Genomic DNA, 7,178 nt, shown 5'->3' with positions numbered 1-7,178 from the left:
TACACGTGCACCACACCCTGCTTCAACTGAAGCCACTGACAGTGCCACTGCTTCAAGACCCAAGAAGCGCACTCGTGTTCTCAACGACCGAGAGCTTCTTGTGGCCCTACATCAGAAACAAGATAGGCATCATGACTGGCTGAAGCGTCAGATGAAAAGCCTCTTGGTGGATGTTAATCGCACTCGAAATCTTGCCACCAAGAATGCTTTCGTTGCCCATGAAACCTGTCGCCGCACATGGAAAGGGCTAACGATGATGCTTTCTGAAGCTGATCTTCAAGAGGATGGCTTCACTGAGAGATTCAAGTTTGACTCCACACCTCCTCGAAGGGCTGTGCTGCTAGGAACTCCATCCCTTGAAGACTCTGAGTTCTCTTCCTCTGCTGCCACAGTCACTGCCAGAATTATTGAGGAAGAAGACGATGCTACTTCACCGCCACCTCCTTCAGCACCTCCAAGCTCTTCTGCACCGCCAAACAACACCAACAACCCTGCTACTTCACCTACTCCTCATGGGAACGAGTAGAGGCTCTATGTCTTCAAACCTTTTTGGTCATTACTGACAAAAGGGGGAGAAGCATATGAGATTGATAGTCTTCAAGCGGGTTCATATGGGCGGGTGCCTTATATTTTGCTTCGTGCTTACAACTCTCGTTTTTTGCTACATTTGGTTCTTATGAGTTGTAACACTTAAACTAGATGGTCGTCTGCTACTTATTTGCCACCTTGTTTTGCGAAGATAAATTCCGCATGTGCGACGATAAATTCCGCACTTAGCTCATTCTGCAGACGTCCATTTTCCATTATGCATGTCATTATCTTCATATACTTCACATGCATAGTGGATTGTCATCATAAGTTGAAGTGGATCTCCACAAGTACAACCTTCCATGTGCATTTGCATTCCAAAAGCAAATTAACTCATATGCACATCTTCAGGGGGAGCCCTTGCAACTTATGAAGACAATTCCTTATTCTTTACAATTTCACAGATTATATTCCCCGTTGAAAACTTCAACTAGTTTGTCATCAATCACCAAAAAGGGGGAGATTGTAAGTGCATCTAGTGCCACCCCTAGTTGGTTTTGGAGTATTGACGACAAACCTAGTTGAGGGACTAATGTGTTTGTGAGAATTGCAGGATAACACAGGTAGAAGTCCCTCATGATTCGGTTTTACTACCAGAGATGACCCCTAAAAATTTATGAAGACATTGAAGTCAAAGGTGGTATATGAAGATATTCACATTGAAGACTATGACAAGAGAAGACACGATATGAAGCCTATGGAGCTCGAAGACTTAGATCTTTCGTAGTTCTTTTTCTTTTGTGTTGAGTCATAGGAACCACCGTACTGTTAAGTGGGGTCCAAGAGAACCAGTTAGAATGACTGAAGTGATGCCTAAACCAAAAACCTATGTCTTCGAGTGAAGACAATGAGAGCGAATCTTGTCCAGAGTCGGACAAGTCAGCTTTGCTTGTAGCCCAAGTAAAGTTGCCGTGTGAGTTTGAAATCTGACCGTTGGACACGTGTCAGTTCCTTAGTGACCCAGGGTCATTTCGGACAAATCAGGTCGGGTTGCCAAGTGGCTATAAATAGCCCACCCCCTACAACCATAAACGGTTGGCTGCTCAGATTGAGAGTACGGCTTTTGTCGTTTGAGAGCAACCCACCTCGAAGCCTTTGAGAGAGAATTCCTTGCGAGGATAAAGCCCTAACCACCCAGAGCCAGAGAGAATTGGGCATCACTTAAGTCTTCTTGTCTGTGTGATCTGAAGACTTATTACACTTGAGGACTGTGCATCCTCCAGCCGGTTAGGCGTCGCGTTCTGAGCATCCAAGAGACATTGTGGATTGCCGGTGAACGAAGTCTATGAAGGTTTGGGAGTCTACCTTGAAGACTTACCAGAGTGATTGGGCGAGGTCTATGTGACCTTAGCTCAAGGAGAATACGGTGAGGACTGGGTGTCCTGAGCTGCGTGTTCAGGACTGGGTGTCCGGGACTGTGTGTCCTAAGGTTTAAATACCTAGCCGCTCCAACCAGACGTACAGTTGTCACAGCAACTGGAACTGGTCCAACAAATCATTGTCTTCAACGAGTCACTAGTTTCATCTTCACTTCACTTTACTTACTGTTACTCCTTGTGAAGTCATTGTATGTTTGCTCTATCATTTGTCTTCACTGAGTGACTGCGTGTTTTGTTTGGCTTCACAATATCTTCCTACCTGATCCTTACTACCTAGCTGCTATTAGTCTTTGTGCTTTCACTTCATTGAATACTTGACTATGGTTTGCCTAGTGTAGTCTACCTTCCGCTGCATGGTAATAGGTTTAATTTTATCGTTTGTCTTCAAAACTCCCATGTTTTGAAGACTTTCATAAAAATCGCCTATTCACCCCCCCTCTAGTCGATATAACGCACTTTCAGTATGTGATGCGCCACTTGTCAGCACCAGTGAAGGTGAGAGTTACATTTGAAAATAGTACCACTAATCAGTAATTTTGAAGTATCGACTTTTGCTTGCCCTCTTGTAAGAGTGGTTGTGTATCCCTAAGTATAAGGGTGATGTAACCTAGCAATATGTATTTTTCTCAATTGGAGAACCAAGGTTTATTGAACTAGAAGGAGTTCTCACAACAGACAAAGTCACTGGTACCTACACATAGAACACAAAACAAACTTGCCCCCAACATGTCAAGAAGATTGTCAAGCTTCTTGTCTTGCTAGTTACAAGATTAAGTTCCATAGGATAATGATAGTTGACTAGACCATAATGGCGCGCGTTGCAGTGCCCGTCTATTTTTTCTATAGAATGATAGGAACTTTTCTTACATGAAACATTTAAGTTAAATGTGTATAAACTTTCTTCATGTCATGTTTGTATAGTCACCCAATATTTCGCGAGTGATATGCATGAAGTGCCCACCTTGCTTAAGCCCATCTTGAAAACAAAAGGTAGACATATTTAAACCGTACAAATCAACAGTTGGGATTAAAATGCCTTGCTCTTAGTAGGATGCCACAGCTTTCTTTATGGTATGACTTGCATCCTAATAGCATAAAGCAAAGCACATTCACTCATAGTTGTAGGATCGAAAGCATATCTAGAGGGGGTGATTAAACTACTTGACCAAATAAAAATCTAGCCTTTTCCCAATTTTAAGTCTTGGTAGATATTAGCAACTTATCACAAGTCAAGCAATCAACCTACACATGCAATTCTAAGAGTATAGCAGCGGAATGTAAATCATTGCATATGAAGGTAAAGGGGAGTAGTTTAGAGGGAGCAAACGCAGTGTAGACACAGAGATTTTGATGTGGTTTCGATAGGTGGTGCTATTGTACATCCGCGTTGATGGAGACTTCAACCCACGAAGGGTAATAGCTGCGCGAGTCCACGGAGGGCTCCACCCACGAAGGGTCCATGAAGAAGCAACCTTGTCTATCCCACCATGGCCATCGCCCACGAAGGACTTGCCTCACTTCGGTAGATCTTCACGAAGTAGGCGATCTCCTTGCCCTTACAAACTCCTTGGTTCAACTCCACAATCTTGACGGAGGCTCCCAAGTGACACCTAACCAATCTAGGAGACACCACTCTCCAAAAGGTAATAGATGGTGTGTTGATGATGAACTCCTTGCTCTTGTGCTTCAAATGATAGTATCCACAACACTCAACTCTCTCTCCCACATATTTGGATATGGTTGAAAGATGATTTGAGTGGAAAGCAACTTTGGGAAGGCTAGAGATCAAGATTCTTGTGGTTGGATTGGAATATCTTGGTCTCAACACATGAGTAGGTGGTTCTCTCTCAAAAAATGAATGCTGAAAGTGTAGGCACGTTCTGATGGCTCTCTGCACAAATGGAGTATGGGTGGAGGGGTATATATAGCCTCCACACAAAATCTAATTGTTACACACAATTTACCATACTCGGTGGGACTGAATACTGAAACTCGGTCAGACCAATTTAGTTCAAAATGTGAACGTTGGGCTTTTCAGTGGGACTGACATGTCAACTCGGTGGGACCTATTGTGTTAGGGTTAGGGCATAACGTAATCTTGGTGAGACCAATCACATGAACTCGATGAGACCGATTTCTGTAATAGGCAAACAGAGAGTTGGTCAGGCAAACTCGGTGGGACCGATCGCTCATTTCGGTGAGACCGAAACGTTATGAAAAGGAAACAGAGAGTTTGCATTGCGAACTCGGTGGGACCGATCGCTCATCTCGGTTAGACCGAAACGTTACGAAAAGGAAATAGAGAGTCTGCAATCCCGTCTCGGTGAGACCGAGATCCCTATCGATGAGACCAAACTGATTAGGGTTTCGGGCTATGGCTATGTCAAAGAACTCGGTGACGCCGGATAGATCAAATCGGTGGGGCTGAGTTTGACTTTTGGTTTGGGACATATGTGGATATGAGAAAGTGGTTGAGGGCTTTTGGAGCATATCACTAAGCATTTTGAGCAAGCAAGCCTTTAAGCAACACCTCATCCCCTTTTAATAGTATTGGCTTTTCCTATGAACTCAATGTGATCTTGGATCACTAAAATGAAAATGTAGAGTCTTGAGCTTGTGCCAATATGTGTCCTTAGCATTTTGAGGGGTCCACATCTCTAGTCCATGTCATGCCAGTAATTGAACTTCCTGAAATGATTATCTTGAAAGAATATTAGTCTAATGAACTATATGTTGTTAAGAATTACCAAAACCACCTAGGGATTAGTTGCACTTTCATTCTCCCCTTTTTGGTAATTGATGACAACATATAGATCAAAGCTTCGACGAATGATAATAAGAATGAAATACATCATCGATTTGAGAAGTATGTGATAAGAAAGAGCTCCCCCTAAATTTGTGCATTATTTAAAATTTGCTTTTGAATGCAAATGCACAATCGATTAGGATCATGGGTTACTCTTCCATGTCACATACATCTTGGTGGAGCGCTCAAAATGATAGAATATGAAATATACACTCATCACCAAGACAAAGTGAATGATCATACATGAAAGATAGATAATATCATCATCCAAAGCACAAACATTAAGGCATGATATGATCAAACACATGACCATACAAGTATCTCACGCACACAACCATAAAGTATCATCCAAGCAAGCAAACAAATAAGTGGCAAAGGAGATAGCAAAGCTCTCTCTCTCTCTCTCTCTCTCTCGGCCTATGATCTATACACTTTCTCCCCCTTTGGCAACAAGTTACCAAAAAGCTCGAAAATGCATAGTGCTATGTGGCTCTCTAAGCTTGATCTTTGGGAGGTGGCGTGGAGAGCACTCATGCGACAAAAATGCATCTGTTGAGGTTGTAGGAGCTGGTGGAGTTGCAACCAGAGGGCAACTGAAGCTGTGGCTGCAGGTGCAACTCTAGTGTTTGTCACTGGCACCACTGCAGATCTTTGTGCCCTAGGCACTCTCTGAAATGCTTCAGTGGTTACTTCCCTTTACTCTCTTCAGCTTCATCCTGGAGCTGCTCAACAGTTGTTTGCATCTCTGTGACCTTCAAGTCTAGATCATAAAAATTTGTTTCAATGATCCTTTCAAGACTCTCTTGATTTTGAGTCAGGGTGGCCAATCCTTTCTCAGTCCTCAAAGTGGCTTGAATAAGATATCCAAGTTGATCTTGTTTTGACTTGACAAAAACTTGTGAAGCCTCTTCAGCACTTGGCATCTTGGCTGCCTTCTCTTCTTTTGCTTTCTCCCTCTTCTCTTAATGGTTTCAACAATCAAACTCGTCACTTTGAATTTCTGGGGTACATCAAACATCTGAAGCAAGTTGATGGAGGTTTCAAGAGTTGAGGCTCTGGCCTTTGACATGGGCACTCTTTTGGTAGGAGGCTTGTTGTGCATACCAGGTTTTGTTGAAGCAGCTGTGCCAAATTCCTTTTTAACCACTTTCTTCTTGGGGTTGACCTCTTCCTCAGCAGCAACATAATCCTCATCTTCAGAGTCTGAGTTTCTCTTCTTCCTTTGCCTAGTAGCAGCCTTAGGCAGGTTGCTAGGAGTACTTCTAATCCCATCATCATAGTTGTCTGAGGGACTAGTGCCCTCACTCATGTTAACTTACTCCTCGGACTTGTTCTGGCTGTCACTCTGATCAGACATTTCTGACACTACAAACTGAGAGCTAACCCTATAAATAGATGTAGATGAGATAGAGTGGATGAGCATCACAAAGTGCAGATATTTTACAAAACAATTGAGTCAAAAACTTAGTTTTAGTTTTCCACAGAAAGCATTTCGGAGCTACCGATTTGTTAAACCCGGTGCCACCGAAGCAATATTGGAGTCTGAACTAGTGAGATCGGTTAGACCAAGAAATAGTTCAGTGAGTCCGAGATTGCTATGGTTTCACTAAGAGTTGAACTCAGTCACACTGATTTGCAAGTTTCGGTCAGACCGAAAGTTATAAGTGCAATGGCCTAAGCCAAATCAGTGAGACCGATTTCTACAACTCGGTCGGTCCGAGATGAGTTCGGTAGAAACCTAACCCTAAATTTTCGAATCAAAACTAATCTAAAGGGAGTTTTTGCTGGATAGGATAATCTCATACGTGGTAAGAATCATGGCATTGACTTTGTGCTAAGAATCGGAGGTAAAGATTGCACAAAGGATCGAACTCATACCCTAACTTGGCGATGACCTTGCTATGGCGGCAACGACGGTGAAGATTCTCGTTGACGGCGGCGGAGACAAGCGGCGGGAGGTCGCTGGCGATGAGGAGATGATCCAGAGACCTGAGTCGGCAGAGCAGGACACACGCGGGTGAAAGGTTTCGGAGGAATTTCCAAAATTTGACCCGTGGTTATATATATCCTGACCCTATCGGTGTGACTGAGTGGAACAACTCGGTGGCACCGAGATGTAGAATCACAAGCGGTTACTGCAACTCGGTGTGACCGAACGGTTCTAATCGGTTGCACTGAGATTGAAAACCTAGATCAACTCAATGAACTCAGTATGACCGAAAGGGATGAATCGGTCAGACCGAAATACACAGATAGGTTTTGGAAGTTTAAGTCTATGACGAATCGGTGACTCGAAGTGCTCCTCACCCAGAGGGTTTGAATCTGAATTGATCAAACTTTATGATGTAGCATGAATAGAGTTTGAGACGAGAAAAGCATAGATAGCTAGATGAAGTTCTTAGGCA

This window comes from Triticum aestivum, chromosome 4A, assembly GCF_018294505.1.
Source record: "Triticum aestivum cultivar Chinese Spring chromosome 4A, IWGSC CS RefSeq v2.1, whole genome shotgun sequence".
Taxonomy (NCBI): Eukaryota; Viridiplantae; Streptophyta; class Magnoliopsida; order Poales; family Poaceae; genus Triticum; species Triticum aestivum.
Note: the sequence above shows the minus strand (reverse complement) of the source record.